At 41.5% G+C, this 18,537-nt stretch overlaps 1 protein-coding gene and 1 long non-coding RNA gene across 2 annotated transcripts in view; one reads left to right on the top strand and one right to left on the bottom strand.

Annotated features, from left to right (window-relative positions):
- The window catches only part of LOC140200085 (F-box-like/WD repeat-containing protein TBL1X), a 385,438-nt gene extending 378,303 nt beyond the window's left edge, over positions 1-7,135 (bottom strand). Inside the window, exon 1 of the mRNA XM_072262830.1 lies at positions 6,541-7,135. The gene's annotated coding sequence lies outside the window, so the exon portion shown is untranslated. The remainder of the gene's footprint in view (positions 1-6,540) is intronic.
- Positions 6,573-18,537, top strand: part of LOC140200086 (uncharacterized) — a 28,423-nt gene continuing 16,458 nt past the window's right edge. Inside the window, exons 1-2 of the long non-coding RNA XR_011886557.1 lie at positions 6,573-6,839; positions 17,382-17,512. This is a non-coding gene — a long non-coding RNA (uncharacterized lncRNA). The remainder of the gene's footprint in view (positions 6,840-17,381; positions 17,513-18,537) is intronic.

Here is an 18,537-nt window from a genome sequence, read left to right as displayed (position 1 = left end):
CCTGCCCATGCACATAAGTTGGCCTTACAAAGACTGTCATGTTAAGAATGACGTAATGTGCACATTTCAGCTGCACTATACCCATCACCGATAAGGGAAAGGAGGACCTTGACCTGAAATATTGGCAGTCATTGCCTGATGTTCTCAATGCTTACTGCATTTTCTGTTTTTATTTCAGATATCCAACAACCACAGTATCTTTTCCTGTTATATTAAAGGAATATCAAGGGTATATTGCATTTGTGAAGCCATCGCATAGAACAAAGCTGACACTGAAGTTAAGCTACAAGGATTTAAAGGAGCTAGACTAATTACTCTACAGAAAAAGATTCAAGAAATCTAACAGCTTTCAAAATTATAAATAAATTTGCTTACACAAAATAATCAAAAATTAAGAATATAAGTAACTTCCAGAGAAACCCATGATAAATAAATGAAGGTACAAATTATTTTCTGCACTATCATACAGAAACCTAACCCACATGTATTACGTACTTCTGCACCATCCAAGTGGATACAATAACTTGATCAAGACTTCCATTAGTCTAACAGAAGGGAATTTCATAGGTGTTTGCAACACATGAAGGAAAGATGGGTTAAAATCAAGAAAAAAGCATAAAGTTATTGAGCAATATGGGCATTTTGCTCTTCCTAATAGAACATAACAGCACATTACAAGAACTTATAACCTACTCCAAGATCAATCTCACCCTTTCCTCCTACATAGCTATCCATTTTTCAATTATCCATGTTACTATCTAAGATTTTCTTAAATGTCCCTAAAATATCTGCCTCTACCACCACCACTGGCAGGGTGTTCGATGCCTCCACCACTCTCTGTGTAAAGAACTTAACCCTGATAAACTTTCCTTCAATCACCTTAAAATGATGTGCCCACATATTATCCATTTCTGCCCTGGGAAAAAGTCCCTGGTTGTCCACTTGATCTATGCCTCTTTATCACCTTGAGAGGTTACTTGCACCTCTCATTTTCATTCATGTCAAAGAGAAAAGCCCTTGCTCACTCAGCTTATCCTCATAAAAATGCTCTCTATAGTCTGGGCAGCATATGAGCAGCAGTTAGTATAATGCTTTACAGTACAGGTGATGAGGGTTCAATTCTTGCTGCTGTCTAGGAGTTTGTATGTTCTCCGCATGATGGTGTAGGTATCCTCCAGGTGCTCCAGTTTCCTCCCACAGTCCAAAGACGTGCCGGTTGGTAGGTTAATCAGTCATTGTAAATTAACCCATGATTAGGCTAGGATTAAATCAGAGGATTGCTGGGTGGCACGGCTCGAAGGGTCAAAAGGGCCTATTCCGTGCTGTATCTTAATAAATAAATAAATCCTGGTAAATCTTTTCTGCATGCTCTCTAAAACTTCCAGACTCTTCCTACAATGAGGCAAGCAGAAGTGAACACAATATTCCAAATGTGGTTTAATCAGGGTTTTAAAGATCTGTACATTACCTCAGTCTTGAAATCAGTCTCCCTGCAAATGAAGGCCAACATACCATAAAGCTTTTTAACAATCCTATCAACTTGCGCAGCAACTTTGAGGGATCTATGGGCATGGACCCCAAAATCCCTCTATTCCTTCACACTGTTAAAAATTCTGCCTTCAAATTGACCTTTCAAAGTGAGTCACTTCACACCTTTCTGATTGAACTTCATCTGCCACTTCTCAGCCCAGTTCTCCATTCTGCCAAAGTCACATTGCAACCTACAACAATCCATAAAACAGAGAAGAATTGGACCATTTGGCCTATCATCTTCTCCATCATTCTATCATGGCTGATTTATTATCCCTCTAAGACTATAAGACGTAGGGGCAGAATTAAGCCATTCAGCCCATTGCCCATTCAATCCTCCACACTATTCACAACTCTACCAAACTTTGTGTCATCTGTGAACTTACTAGCCCATCCTTGCACTTCCTCATCCAAGTCATTTATAAAAATCAGTAAGAGCAGGGGAGTCCAAGAACGGATCCCTGCAGAACATCACTGGTCACTGAGCTCCAAGCAGAAATACACTCCATTTGCAACCACCCTCTGCCTTCTATGAACAAGATAATTCTGTATCTGCACAGTCAAATTTCTCTGGATCTCACGTCTCCTGACTTTCTGAATGAGCCTACCATGGGGGCCTTTTCAAAACACGTATTAAAATCAATATACACCACTGCCACTGCTTTATCCTCATCAATGAATAATATTTATGAACAAGCTACAATTTGGTACAATGCCACATTCTGTACATTTTTACAATAACACACTTGCTTCTAAATTCCAATAACCTTCAATTTCTCAATCTTCCAAATGTTTAATCAACCCCATTTTAAATATATGTAATGATCTGGCTTCCACCACCCTCGGGGCGGAGAATCCACAGATTCATTAGCTTCAGAGGAAAAAAAGCTCCACATATCTCAGTTTATAATGACCATCTCTTTGTCCCCTTATTATACATGCCCTTATTGTGACTCTCCCACCAGTCTCCCACCCCTTATTCTACTAAATTCCAAGGAATGCAGTCATAAACTGGCTAGTATCTCTTGATGGGACATCCCCGTTCAGGAATTAAACTGCTGGATTTCCTTCAGACTGCCTCCAATGTTACTATATTATATTTTAGATAAAGGGACTTAAACTGCATGTGATAGTGTATTCCAAGTGTGGTCTCTCAATACCTCCACAACTGTAACAAAACCTCCTTATTCATCAACTCCAACCCCTTTGCCATATATGGGCAAAATGCCATTTGCTTTTTTAACTTGTTACACCTGTTTGCTCACTTTCTGTGACAACTTTACCATTATTTCTAACATTCCTACATTAAAGCAACTTTAGAAATGCAGGCTGTTAAATTAGTAAAATATGCATAGATGCAATATTTAGACTTCATACACACATTTGATAGCTAATGAAAATTTGAGTCATGTGACAAAAAAAATGAAGTTAGATCACAGATGAGCCGTACTCATTCACCTGATCAAAACATCAAAGATCTGAAACAGGAACTGCTTTTCCTTGCACAGATGCTGCCTTGCCCGTTGAGTATTTCTTGCACAACACACAAAGCACTGGATAAACTCAGATCAGGCAGTATCTATGGACAGACATGGATAGTCAATGTTTCAGGTCACTCCACTCTGAGTATTCCTTACATTTACTCTTTTTACCTGAATCTATATTTTGCTTTACAGATATGAACTCACTCAGTGCAGAACAGACTATGGCTAAGGTTTTTTTTGTGTATATAAGTGGCTTAGATGAAGAAACCAAAGGTATAAATGCTAAATTTGCTCCTGATACAATGCCAGTCTAGAAAATACATTTGAAAAAGGACATACTGTACAAAGGGATACGCATCGTCTTGAGTAAATAAATATCTGGCAAATGGAAGGATAATGAGAGAAACTGCAAAACTTCCCATTTTGGCAGGAAAAAATAACACAAAATCTAAAAAATACCAAGACAGTAAGGGATAGAGCTCTGACATGCAGAGGAATCTGATGCCCCAGTATATGGTTCACAAGAGGCTAGTATTCAGATACAACAAGTAATTGGCAAACCTAATAGAATTTTGTTCATTGCAAGGAAAGATTGATACAGAAGTAGGATGGTTATGTTTCAGTCAAAATAGGGCATTGGTAAAACTGTATCTGAAGCATTTTGTATATTACAACATTAGTTTCTTTATTAAGGAAGGATGTTAATATATTGGAAGCAGTCCAGAAGATTATTAGACTAATACCTAGAATGAGCAGATTGTCTTATAAGGAAGGGTTGGAGAGGCTAGGCTTGTATCCAGTAGTGTTTTTAAGAGAGAGCATCACTAGCATTTATTCATAAGATTCTAAAGATTTCATGTGCAAAAAGATCATAAGGATCTTGCGAGAAAATCTAAAGCCAGCATGGAGTCCACTTTAAAACAGAGACGAGGTGTATTCTTTTTTCATGAATTAACAAATCTTCTCCAAAAAGTAGTGGAAATAGTCTTTGATTTTTTTTGAGGCAGAGACAGAATGTTTCTTGATTGGCAAGGACTAAAAGGTTTTAGCAGGTAGACTAAAATCATAGAGGTCAAAACAGATAGCCACATTAACAAATATAGAACTGACTTAAAAGGACAGGAGGTCTATTCCTACTCATAATTCATATCTAAAAATGGCCCATATTTTTAATTTAAAACACATTAAAAGTTTTGAAGTTTTTCTTCCAATATACAAAACATCGGATTTGAGATTTCATTGTAGTGAATGAAAACTTGTCTAAAGCAGCAATCTACATTGCCAGTACTGTTTGCTTAGCAAGTTGAGAATCTCCACTTTCAGAAATAGGACATAGCTAAAATGCCTATAATATACACCATCTATATTCTTACATAACATTCAAAAACATTTTCATTTTGTATCAGTGTACTGTGAGCAAACATTACTAACATCTCAAAATATTTTACTGTGTGATCTTCAAAATGGCAGCCTTTGTGGATTTCTCATTAATTTTCTTTATTTGAAACTTTTGCAAAGAATGCTTCTATAGACAACAGTCACTCAAGTGACGATTTTTCGGACTGAAACCTAGAAATGGTTTCCTATTTGGTCCTGCTTTGGTGGAGGACTGATGGTGCCATCAAAAATATGGCAAATCATAAACATCTCAAGGAGCATTACAGATGTTCCTTTGGTAGGATGGCTGGTCTACTCTGCAAAAGTTTGTAACTATTTGACCTTGAATGACTTCCCATACACGTCAGATGCTATTCCAACAATTGTGACTTGTGTTTATAACTTGCCTTTGAAATAATAAAACATCCCAGAATACTTCCAAGGCAAAATTTGTCACCCAGGGATTCATAACTAAAATATCAGGGCATTTAGGTTTAGTTAGAGGTACTTTTTAAAAAGAGAGAAAAAGACATTTTAGGGACTCGAAGGTTCTGGTGGAGAAACCTAGAACAAAGGATTTTGACAAATTAAAGCTCTGTCATCAGTGGTGGTGCAATTAAAATTGGCGATGCTCATAGGGTCTCAAATCTTGGAGAGTTATAGAAAATAAATTACAGGGGGGGTGATGCGTAAGAACACAGATATGGGAATTTTGAAATCAAAGCTATGTTTATCTGGGTGCCTTTGCAAATCAGTAATCAGTAAGGATGATGGGGGAAGCAGGATTTGGTGTGCAATGTCCACAGATAGACATTTTCCAGTTGAGATCACTGGATGTTAATCTGGAGCAGAAAACCAGAATGGTTGTTTTATGCTCAAACCTGAAAGGTACTAAGAATAATTGAAATGTTCCAACTACCGGAACCAAACATTTCACCACAGTTGAGTATTTGAACTCTGTGCAGCATGGTATAAACTGATGATGATTTATATCCATCCTTTGTATAATAAGATATCAGACTGACAAAAATCCCAGATTTTCAATTCTTTCACACATGTAACTACACAGAACCACACAAACAAGCTGCAATTAGTTGCATAAAAATAAAAGAAATTTTGTAAGATTATCATAATCATATATTGCTACATTTTCAAACTTTTATTACTTCCAAATTTGGCAGGCCAGGCAAAGCTGTTAGATGAAGTAACTATGCCATTATGTTGCAACAACTGTAGAAATATGGTTCACTGTTTATCCTCTCTGTGAATGATATTTTAAAAGCACTATTTCAATTTGTAAATATATATATTCCAAATGTTGTTTAACTACAAGCAAAAAATTTAAATGCACACATTCACTTGATAATGTTGCATAAGACCTACAGCATATTTACACCAAGTTTACAAAGTAAATGCCAAACACTGAACAGGGTAGCTACAAATACATTTATAACATGATATTGTGTGAACAGACTCCATTATATGTGGTTTTCCTGCTATAAGAAATTTGAATCAATGTGCTTCCCCTCCCCAATACATTGCTGAGACAATCCACACCATCTGCATGGTGATTTTTTTTCAAATTTGTACTTCCTTGGTGTAATAAAATCAAGGGGTTCAGAGCAGAAAAATTTTTTTACAATATACGATCTCTCCACTTGCACATGTAAAATAGTGGTTATATTAATCCATGACCTACTTTCACTGAACCAACTGCTATTACTTATATGTAGATACAATGTGTTCCGTGTAAAATCAATACAGTAAAACCTGTTTTGAACACTTATCAGTATTTAGTCCACAATCGTATGCTCAATCACATACACATTTCATTCATATCAGGCAAAACTTACATTGGTGGGAAAAACACAGATGAAACCTAAAAGATGAAATCGGTAAGCCATTATTTTGACTTATATTTTCCTAATGAACAGAGTATGATTTTAAGGATTTCTGAATAACAGTAATTAATACTCCCAAATCACAGAAAGCACCATTTACCAACAATCTCTTATCTCAATAAACTGTCAGCCCCATCCCCCACCCATGCAAAACTATACGGTATAAATGTTTTTACATGTCAGAACAAGCAGGTTGCCTCTTGAAAAGTTGCTTAGATCAATGTTGTCCCTATATATAAATATCTTACCTTGTATAATCCTTGTAAAATAAACCCACAGCTTGTTTTCACTTCCACAAACAACGAAAAGCTCCAACTACTTTTCTGTGTGTGTGTTGTTTTTTTTAAGAAATAATCTTAGGGTTTAAAAGAACCGTTCTTCACGTATTACTCATCACCGGGCTGTATCTATGCTGTACCCGGCTACTAAGTGCCTCGGAAAGGCCTTTAAGTGGAAGAAGATCAACTATAGTTCGCATGTATGTGTTGATCCTACAACTAATGACACCGAAACGACGCGGTGGCGAATGGAAATGAGAAGGAGAAAGGTAAAAGTTGATGGCGGAATGGCGTCAGAAGCCTCTGCCGCTGCTGGTTGCTAAACATTCATTTCCCAGGAGTTGAACCTGAGGGGACGACAACCGGCTCGAGCACAGACAGGCACTGAGACAGCGCGCGGCTCGGCGCTCGGCGCCAGGCACTGCCCCAAAACCCAGCTCCCCTCCCCCCCAGCGGAGCGGGGGCCGCGGGGAGAGCAGAGGAGCCCCCTCCCCCTCCCCTTTCCGCATTAATAATAACGCTACCCTCTTTATGCTTTTATAGATTATATATAAATATACACATGGGGGAGGGGGAAGCACAGAAATGCTGCATTGAGCTGTTCATTTCTGCATCGGGAACACCCAAAAAAAACCCTTGCTTTTTCTTTTATAACAAATCCAATTATTTGTCTACTTTCTCGAGACCCACCCCACCCCTGCGCCAGCTGATTCTTAAAATGTTTTGAGGATATCCCACAAAGCTTTGGATTGATTCGGTTTTTAAAAAATACACACACACACACATACATACAGCTTGCATTGGGGGAAGGGAGGGTGTTCCCAGCCATGGAAACTGGTTTCCTGCTGCATGTTTTTTTATATATATTTTCAATTTGCCCTTGTTTCTTTGTGTACACAACCCAGACAAGTGATCAAACTTCTCCACGCCAAGGGACACGATTTGACAAGGAAGGATTAACAAACTATGCACTATATATAAAATATATTTGAGCAACGTGCTGTGAGCACTATTGCGAATGTAATTCAGTCCCAAACATTAAGTTAACAAATTCAAGCTCAAACAAATCGAGGTTGCAACTGATTTTATTAATGCGTCGTCCTTTGGCATTAAAACGAGCGAAAAGTGGCTTATTGTGTCGATATGCAATGTATTTAACGATACAGTATTTTTACCATGTGCTGCCCTTCCCCCAGCCACGCTGGGAGACTCTGTTTTTTTCCGCCTGCCCGGTCACAGTGTGGGTGATTGATTCTCCTTTCCCCTTGCTCAGTCATTCAGATTTGGAAAGTAAATAACAAGTTGACATCATTACAGGTCTCTGCATTACAGTGACACATTCGCAGGTTTACCGTAGTACCCCGAAATGCAGCGCAGCGTTTCCGCCCGCACTGGAGAGGGGGAAGGGACTGGCGGCTTGCTCTTTGCAGCATGAAAACATACTCCCTGCATCAGGAAGGAAAAAAAGCCACAACAAGTTTGCTTATTTAGGTCAATACGCAACGCACTGCAACAATGAAGAGCTATCTTGTGAAAACTGATTATATTTAATGAGATTTTAATCACAAGAAATAGGCTATTTCTCAGTTGCAACATTTTTTAAAGATTTAACACAATATGTTGACAATAATGAAAACCTGTTTGGTGCCATTTTTACACGTTTTGCCCTGGCTATTTAATAATTTGAAGTTAATCGTATTAGTATGATTGACGTCTGTTTTGTATAGTTCAGCCTCCACTAATCTGATTATTTTGGTATTGTGACGATGAACTTGACCTGTTACCCAGAATGGCATTGTTTATGTGTGCTCCTGCTGACAGACCTTTCCCAACAGTATCCTGTTTAAAAAGGGCACGTTATGCAAAACACATGCAAAGTGTCCATTCGGGTTTTCTAATAAAACATAAAGGATATTTTGTGCTAATTATTTTCATAAATGGGGATTGAATTTTGAAGATGGAGATGTTAAAGTGTTTTCTGAATAAATCATTACTATCTGTACAGATAGCCAGTATGTGATCTGGCATATTTAAACAAACAACTATTTTAAATCCCATTCATACTCTGATTGAATGTACAAGCTAGTGCTTTCTTCCTTTTAGGATGCCCACAGGGGTCAAGGGTGATGGTCCCATTCAAATTCTATGGGTTTAGAAGGGTTGCAGAGGTTGCATAGGATCTGCAAACTGCCGCAGATGGGAAAGAGGTGCTTACAGGGACAGGGGTAAATAGTTTAGAAGACACTAGGCCCATTCCACTGTTTTACGTGGATTCCATTTGCTTTCAACGGGCACAAGATGCTTATGTTCTTGCTCCATTTTAAGTGTCACGTGCTTCACTGGCCAAGAATGAATCAATGCTACATTTTCAAGGGTACATTGAACTCCCCTGAATTGTTGCTCTGACACACTAGTAATCTGCTGCAGTGTAGAGCTCGGAGCAGATGCCTACGGGAGTCTGGAGTTGAGCAAGCAGCCGATGTGGCTTGTCCATCAGAGCCGTGTGTGTGACGATGGCCTCAGCACAGGGGCATTGGCCTAGCACAGAATGCTGCATTTTGGTTTATTTAACCAAACTATGAATTTGGAGGACTTTGTGGACATGCATTAGAGGAGTGTTGGTTGTACCTCTCCAACATTATGAGGTTCCTGTTACAGCCGTCCATATGGAGCGCGGGATCATTGCTGACCAATGGTCCATCAGTTGGTGCTGAGCTCGTGATCCAGGTCTTTGTACACTCACAGCACAGAAACAGGTCTGTTGGCTTAACAAGTCCTTGCAACCATCAAGTGCCCTTTTCCACAACTCCTAAACAAATTCCATTTTATTCTGCCCAGATCCCCATCTAACACTTCCTTACATACAAGGGGCAGTTTACTTTGGGTGTAGGAGGAAACCGGTGCACCCAGGGAAATCCATATCATCACAGGGTAGAAACACCAGTCAGACAGCACGAGAGGTCAGAGTTAAACCCAGAATGCTGAAGTGGTGAGACGGCAGCTTGATCAGCTGCACCAACTGGCTACTCGTTTTCTTGTCAGATGACCAAAGGTTTTGCTGGCACACTGGATACGATGTTGAACCTCATCATCAGTTGTCTGCCTTCTCTCAGGCCTGACTCCCAAGATACAGAACGCAATCTGCACTTGGCTGGGTCTTATCATGACCTTTTACTGTCAAAATTTGTAATATTCCTTTTGTGGTTTTAATAAAGGTTTTCCTCCAGCAGTTGTAACTTGCAACTGTAAGAAAAATGCTGAGCAAATCACATAATCCGAGCTCAAAATGTCTCTGAAAACTTAAATGTCAAACGTTGACAAAGGGAGTATCCAGTTTGGAAGTGTCCAAACTGTTTGATTTTCTGCACCATGGTGGTGGTGAGACTTAGCAGTGACAATCAATTACATGAGTAAGGTTTCTCCTGATGGAGATGGCATTTGCCAGACTTGTGCAGCACAAGTTCAAGTTGAGGTTCAGTTTGTTGTCATTCAACTGTACACATGTATACCATCAAACAAAGCAACATTCCTCTGGACCAAGATGCACAAGACGGTCTGAATAACTCACACACACACACACCACATAAAGTAATATTGCCACAAATAAATTAACAAATAATAAGGTGCATTTTACAGCACAAGATAGAAAAATAAACAGTATAATGCTACTGGAACTTCATAAGTGATGAGACCTGAGTGGTGACAGGGAGTTCAGTAGTCTCATGGCCTGGGGCAAGAAGCTGTTTCCAATCCTAGCAGTTCTTGTCCTAATGCTACGGTCAAAGAGGTTGTTGGATGGATGGAAGCAATCACTGACAATGCTAGGGGCCCTGGGTATGCAGCACTCCAGATAAATATCTCTGATGGGTGGAAGAGAGTCCTCAAAGATCCTCTCAGTGGTCCTCACAACATTTTATAGAGTCTTGCAGTCAGACACCTTGCGATTCCCATACCAGATGATGATGCAGCTGGTCAGGACACTCTCGAAGGAGCTCCTGTAAAAATTGGTTCGAACGGGGAGTGGGTGTGGTGGAGAGACTTGCTTGGCTTAATCTCCTCAGAAAGTGGAGATGCTGCTGTTCTTTCTTGACCAAAGAGGTGATGTTGAGGGAGCAGGTGAGATCGCCTGTTATGTGCACTCCCAGAAACTTGGAGCTCCTAACCCTCTCCACGGAGGAGCCATTCATGTGCAGTGAGGTGTGCTCAGCCTGCACCTTTCCAAAGTCTACAATCAACTCTCTGATCTTTACCATATTAAAACTCAAGGTGTTGAGCTCACACCATTCTACCAGCCACTCTGCCTCCTCTCTGCTGTCTCGTCATCTTTGTTAATAAGACCATCGACTGTTGTGTCATCAGTGAACTTGATGATTAAGTTTGATCTGGATCTAGCTGTGCAGCCACTGTCAGAAGGGGGCCGTACATGCAGTCCTGTGGGGCACCAGTGCACAGCATGATGAAGCTAGCGATGTTTCTGGCAACACAGACTGACTGTGGCCTCTCTGTCAAGATGTCCAAGATCCATTTACCGAGATAAGTGCTGAGACCCAATGAGGACGGTTTACTCACCAGCTTCTGAGGAATGATCACATTAAATGCCAAGCTGAAGTCAGTAAACAACATCCTGACATATGAGGCACCACTTTCTAGGTGGGACAGGACAGAGTGGAGTGCATCATCAATGGACCAATTTGAGTGATTAGAGTGGAAAGGTTACATGTAAGTGTTACATATGACTTATCAGCCCAAATGTGGTTGCTGTTCAAATTTTGCTTCAGGCAAGGATAGATTAGTTCACTATCTGAGAGACAGGCAACAAAAACTGAGCACTATGCAATCATCAGTAAACAGCTCTCTTCTAAACTAATGAACAGCAAAGATCATTGATAAATCAATTGAAGATAGTTTGACTGAGGATGTCATCTTGAAGACCTTATGCAATAGTAATCTGGACTAGAGATGCTATTCTTCCAAAAGCTACGTCCTTCTGATGCAATAAGCAGGGCTTTAGCTGCAAGTTATTTTCCCCCTCTTTCCTGCTAAATTTAATTTTACTTGAACTCCCTGGAATCAAATTGAGCTGAACACTATCTTTTGTTAAAGACAGTCATTTTATCCTCTGCAATTCATCTTTATTTACATCCAGACTGCAGAGGGTTTTCAAAATCAGATTTATTATCACTGACATATTGTCATGAAATTTGTTGTTTTGTGGCAGCAGTGCAGTGCAAGATATAGAAATTACTATGAATTACATAAATAAATAGCTGGCCGGTGGTGTCGCGGCATCAGCACCAGACTTCAAGGCGTATGATCCTTGCACAGTACTGGGCTGAGCATCGAGCTAGCAACTCGGCCTCATATATAAAAAAGCAGACGAATGCTAAGGAAACAGCAAAAATGCCACCTGATGTGCCACGAGGCATGAAAAGGAACAAGGACATAAATAAGTAAACGGTACAAAGGATGAATAATGAGGTGGTGTTCATGTATTCAACGACAGTTTAGGAATCTGATGGTTGGGGGAAGAAGTTGTTCCTAAAACAATGAGTGTAGTTCTTCAGGCTCCTGTGCTTCCTCCGCATTGATAATAATGAGAAGAGGGCATAACTGACGATGAGGGTCCTGAATGATGGATGCCGTCTTCTTGAGGCACTGCTTCTTGAAGAGGATTGTGCCCATGATGGAGATGGCTGAGTCCACAACCCTTTGCATCCTCTTTTGATCCTGCACATCAGAGCCTCCACATCTGCCTGTAATGCAACCTGTCAGAATGCCCTCCGCTGTACATTTATAGAAATGTGCAAAAGACTTCAGTGACTTACCAAATCTTCTGAAACTCCTAATGAAGTAGAAACACGAGGAAATCTGCAGATGCTGGAAATTCAAGCAACACACACAAAATGCTGGTGGAACACAGCAGGCCAGGCAGCATCTCTCGGAAGAGGTACAGTCGATGTTTCGGGCCAAGACCCTTCGTCAGGGCCGCTTCTGTGCCTTCATGATTGCATCTCTGTGTTGGGCCCAGGAACTTGAAGCTTCCTCACCCTTTCCTCCACTGACTTTTCAATTAAGACGTGTTGTGTGTGTGTTCTCTCGATTTCTCCTTTCTGATTCCACAGTAAGTTCCTCGGTCTTCCTGATGTTACATGCAAAATTGTTGCTTAACACCACTTAACCAGCCAATTCAAGTAGTTCTGCCAAACTTTACATTAATTAGCTGATGATTAAATGATGAGTAAATGTTACTTAATAGTCTTATTGTTAACTTTTTCATATCTTACTGATAACAAGTATTAAATAGTCAAGAGGGTTTTGTCCCTATCTTCCTATTGTCAGGTAGATGGCAATGTTATTGCTGCAATGGACCAGCATGGCTGGGTGAATGGCTTGTTCTTTATCATGTCTTTGATATTATAAATGGAACACTTAGCAGGACTTCGAACTGTATCCAGTGCAGTTTACCTTTCTTGATGTAACTTAGAAAAAAATGAGTTGTTAGTGTGAACACAATAGACTGTAGCCACTGGAAGCCGGAGCAACAAACATTTCTGCTGCAGGAATTCAGGGGTCCAAACAACGTCTGAGGGAGGAAAGCTTTTGACTCAAAATTATTAACATTCTGGGTCAAAACCCTGCATTAGGGTTTTATTTTCTTTTTTTCCGTGATTTTAAGTTTACTTTGGTTTTCTAGGAAAGATAAGATATTGCTTGCATCATACACTGGGATGCTCTCTTCAGTTACCTAATGAGGTAACCGTAGCCTTTCGCCAGGAGCAGATATCATCATGTGGGACCCAAACTTCATAGAGTGTTTCAACCCTTAACCACTGCACTTTCCAGCTGGCGGGTCAGCAGTGGTGGCCAGGTCACTGCCCATCTGCTCCTGACTTCCAGCTCAACTCCTCCTGTCTGCTCCATATCCAGCAAGAGGCCCTTTCTGCTTCCTCCCCCATCCAGCAAGTTGCTTAGTTCTTGTTCTTTTCATCAAGGCCCGGAGCAGACAGCAACCTTCATGCCGACCTTGCCGGGAACCCGCTATAATTCTTTGATGCACACGGAAAACACTGGAGGAACTCAGCAGGTCAGGCAGCATCTATGGAAAAGAATAAACAGTCAATGTTTTGGGCCAAGACCCTCCTTCAGGACTGAAAAATAATTCTTTGCCACATAATCCAACACAAAAAACTTCAGGCTATGGGAAAGATATTTACCTTCGTATTCAGACTAATTTATTTATCACATGTACATCAAAACATGCAGTGAAATGCAACCTTGCCTTAACAACCAACACAATCTAAAGATGTGCTGGAGGCAGCCTACCAGTGTCACCACATATTCTAATGCCAACATAGCATATCCAGTTTAATTTAGGTTAAACTGGAGTGTCCCTCCTTTGTTCTAGGTCAACCATGGATGTTGCATCCTACCTATCTACAATGTTGGTGCAGCACTGTCTGTGGCTGCTGAGACCAATGCAAGAATGTCAGTCTCTGTTGCAATGGTCTATGGCCCCATTTGTCTTCTGCTGCTTTAAGGAGTTTTTCCTCAGTTGACTTAAGCTGTTGTTTCAGGGTGCTTCTCCATCAGGTGCAGTTGGCTGCAAGTTCCTCCCAGGACTCAATGTTGACGTCCAGTGTCCTCAGCTTGTAGACATCCTTGTAGTGCAGTTGCAGGCGGCCAGCAGTTCTCTTGCCTGAAGTCAGCTCACCATAGAGTATGCCCTTTGGGATGCAGCCATCCTGAATACGGCAGACATGGCCCAGCCAGCACAACCTGCGCTGCCTGAGCAGGATGTACAGGCTATGAAGGCCGGCACAAGAGAGAACCTCAGCACTGGAAGATGCTCCACCTTAAATGGAAGCTGTTGAGCCTTCTCTCCTGCTTAGTGTATTTTGACCAGGTTTCATTACCGTACAGCAGTGTGCTGGTGATATAAGTGTTGTATACTGTCATTTTTGTTTTAACTGAGAGTTTGGAGTATTTCCAGACTCCTGCTTTGAGGCAGGCAAGAGTTGTTGCAGCCTCCTGGATGCGCTTGTCGATGTCTGCATCCAAGGAGAGGTTGTCACTGATGATGGGCCCCAGGTATAGTATGTGAACAACATCCAGTGTGCAGTTATCAGTGGTAATGACTGGTGGTGCCTCCATGTCTTGTCCCAAGACATTTGTCTTTTCCAGGCTGATAGTTGGACCAAATTCTGTGCAGGCCTGGGAGAAGTAATCCATCAGGCTCTGGAGACGCTGAGGAGTGTGGGTTGTGACTGCTGCATCAACAAATCTCTGATCATAGCCTCATGCACTTTGGTTTGGCTCTTAAGCAGGTGAGGTTAAAAAGCCTGCCACCTTTCTAATGCGGAGGTAGATCCCCTTTGTTGCAGTGCCAAATGTGCGCCTCAGGAGAAGGGCAAGGAAGATCCTGAAGAGTGTTGGGGCGAGAACACAGCCTTGTTTAACGCTGCTGCTTATGTCAAAGAGCTGCCAATGTAGTACACAGTCCCCTTCATGTTGTTGTGGAAGAATTTGATCATGCTCTGTAGACTTGTCAGGCAGCCTAGCTAAGAGAGGATCTGAAAGAGCCCGTCTCTGCTGACCAAGTCAAATGCCTTGGTGAGATCGATAAGCACAACATAGAGGAGCTTCATTTATTCTCTGCACTTCTCCTGGAATTGGCGGAGAGAGAAAATGCTGTCCACAGTTGACCTTCCAGCGCGGAAACCATTCTATGACTCTAGATAGATACGTTCAGCCTACTTCTGTAAGTGGACCAAGAAGCCTTGGGCAAAGACTTGGCCAACAGCACTCTCAAGAGAGAGATATCCCTATACATGGTACAGCTACTTCTCTGCCTTTTGTTTTTGTAGAGGGTAATGATTTTAGCATCCTTCATTCCCTGTGCTATAGATCCTTCCTGCCAGCACTGACAGAGGACTTCATGCAGTGGGTGCAGTAGGGTAGTCACATAGTGCTCGATCTCATCTTGAGAAATTCCATCACTCCCTGGTGCCTTCTCTGAGGCCAAGCTGCCAATGGCCTTGCTGAACTCCTCTAGGATTGGCTCTGCATCCAGTTCTTCCATTGTCAGCAGGTTCTCAATGGCATCCGGGGCTAAGGTGGTGATAGTGTTCGTTCTGGAGTAGAGCTCAAAGTAATGTTCTATCCGTCTCGCCATCTACTTGCTCCTTTCTGTAATTACATCTCCATTGATAGATTTGAGGGGATCCATCTTGCTCTGAAAGGGCCTGAGGGCTTTCTTGATGCCATCATACGTACCCCTGATATTGCCTGTCGGTGCTGCGATCTGGATGTCTTACTGAGCTGCATCCAGTGTTAGTTGGTGCAATGCCTGGCAGTCTGATGGACTTTACTTCAAGTAGCCCTCAGTGTCTGTAGGATCCTCTCAACTGGCAAATGCTTATACTCAGCTAGGGCAGCACGTTTACCTGCAATGATAGGGGCCATCTTGTTGGACTTGGCTTCAAACCGGTCATCTGTTTTTGAAGTCTTGGGCTGTATTGTGGATGGTCTTCCGCAGAAGTTTCCATTTCTCTGTGACTGGTCGCTCAGTTTTCTCCAAGGATGTAGAAAACTGCTCCAGCAGCTCTGGAGGAGACATCCTGCTGACATCAATGTGAGAGTTCCCATATTGTTCAGTGTGTTGGGATTCCTTTGATGGCACTCTGATCTTGCAACACATCAGAGGGTGATCTGTGTTGCAGTCTGCGCGATGGTAGGAACGTGTGAAAAGTACTCTGCCAAGGAAAGAGCACCTGATCAGCATCAGTTCCAGCTGGTCACCACATATTCTGATCCCAATATAGCATAGATTAAACTGGAGTGGATTTATTTTTAATAAATGTAATATCAGCAGCAAATCACTTTCATCATAAATCATAGAGATCATGTTACAAACTGAACATTTAATAGAAAAGAGAATGCTTGGAAAAGCAAAATCAAATAATAAGGCAAAGAAGCAAGCATGAAAACCTCTATTTCTATGCAAAATAAACTTGGTGATAGAAAAAACAACATCTATGCTTTATACTGAGACGTTCCATGTGCATCTTCAGTTAGGTTATTACAGCAATAGTGATCAATCAATAACTATGGTCACTTTGTGTACATATAATCAATCTACGTATATAGGCTATCTTATGTAAAGCACTGTGCAAAAGCAGTTTAGTACAATACATAAAATTACCACAGTGTCATGCAAACATCTTTGGCACATATATATAGCTAGGGTGCCTAAGACGTTTGCACAGTACTGTAGTAATTTTATGTATTGCATTGTACAACTGCCGCAAAAAAAACACATTTCATGACATATGAGGATGATGATAAACTTGATTCTAATATGTGGGCTGAGAGTGGGAAACGGGAAAAGGAGAGGGGAGAGAGCAGGGAGCATCAGAGAGACATTCTGTAATGAACGATAAACCAATTGTTTGGAATCAAATGAGCTTGCCTGGTTTCTCAGGGCTGGGTGTGCCTGCACCCGGGCCAAGCCCTACCCTGGCACACCCTCTCTGCCACCTTTCCCACACCCCTCCCGCAGCACTGCGTCCCCACCATTCCCAATGTCCTTTGCCGCCGCCAGATTTACAAACCCGCTCTCCGCTCTATGTTGTCAAATGCAGTACTGTGCAAAAGTCTTAAGCACCCTATGTATATATATATATATATATGTGCCTAAGACTTTTGCACAGTTCTGTATTTATATTTATTGTGTTTTTTTAATATTGTGTTCTTTATCTTATTGTGTGAGTAACAATTATTTCATTGTCCTTTACACTTCTCTACTTGATAAGGTACCCCATGCAAGGCTTATTGAGAAAGTAAGGAGGCATGGGATCCAAGGGGACATCGCTTTGTGGATCCAGAACTGGCTTGCCCACAGAAGACAAAGAGTGGTTGTAGATGGGTCATATTCTGCATGGAGGTCAGTCACCAGTGGTGTGCCTCGGGGATCTGTTCTGGGACCCCTTTTCGTGATTTTTATAAATGACCTGAATGAGGAAGAGGGGGGATGGGTTAGTAAATTTGCTGATGACACAAAGGTTGGGGGTGTTGTGGATCGTGTGGAGGGCTGTCAGAGGTTACAGTGGGACATTGATAGGATGCAAAACTGGGCTGAGAAGTGGCAAATGGATAACCCATATAAGTGTGAGGTGGTTCATTTTGGTAGGTCAAATATGATGATAGTATATAGCATTAACAGTAAGACTCTTGGAAGTGTGGAGGATCAGAGGGATCTTGGGGTCTATAGAACAATCAAAGCTACTACACAGGTTGACTCCTGTGGTTAAGAAGGCATATGGTGCATTGGCCTTCATCAACCATGGGATTGAGTTTAAGAGCTGAGACATAATGTTGCAGCTATATAGGACTGTGGTCAGACCCTACTTGGAGTACTGTGCTCAGTTCTGATTGCCTCACTACAGGAAGGATGTGGAAACTATAGAAAGGGCACAGAGGAGATTTACAAGGATGTTGCCTGGATTGGTGAGCATGCCTTATGAGAATAGGTTGAGCGAACTCAGCCTTTTCTCCTTGGAGTGGCGGAGCATGAGAGGTGACGTGATAGAGGTGTACAAGACGATGAGAGGCATTGATCATGTGGATAGTCAGAGGCTTTTCCCCAGGAATGAAACGGCTAGCACGAGAGGGCATAGTTTTAAGGTGCTTGGAAGTAGGTACAGAGGAGATGTCAGGGGTAAGTTTTTTACGCAGAGAGTGGTGAATGTGTGGAATGGGCTACAGGTGACCGTGGTGGAGGCAGATACGATAGGGTCTTTTAAGAGACACCTGGATAGGTACATGGAGCTTAGAAAAGTAGAGGGCTATGGGTAACCCTCGGTAATTTTAAAAGTAAGTATGTGTTCAACACAGCATTGTGGGCCAAAGGGCCTATATTGTGCTGTAGGTTTTCTATGTTTCTATGTTTCTAAATGACATTATACAATC

The sequence above is a fragment of the Mobula birostris genome, chromosome 7 (assembly GCF_030028105.1).
Source record: "Mobula birostris isolate sMobBir1 chromosome 7, sMobBir1.hap1, whole genome shotgun sequence".
NCBI classification, from domain to species: domain Eukaryota; kingdom Metazoa; phylum Chordata; class Chondrichthyes; order Myliobatiformes; family Myliobatidae; genus Mobula; species Mobula birostris.
The sequence above is the reverse complement of the archived record's forward strand: the minus strand, read 5'-3'. Positions and strand labels throughout refer to the sequence as shown.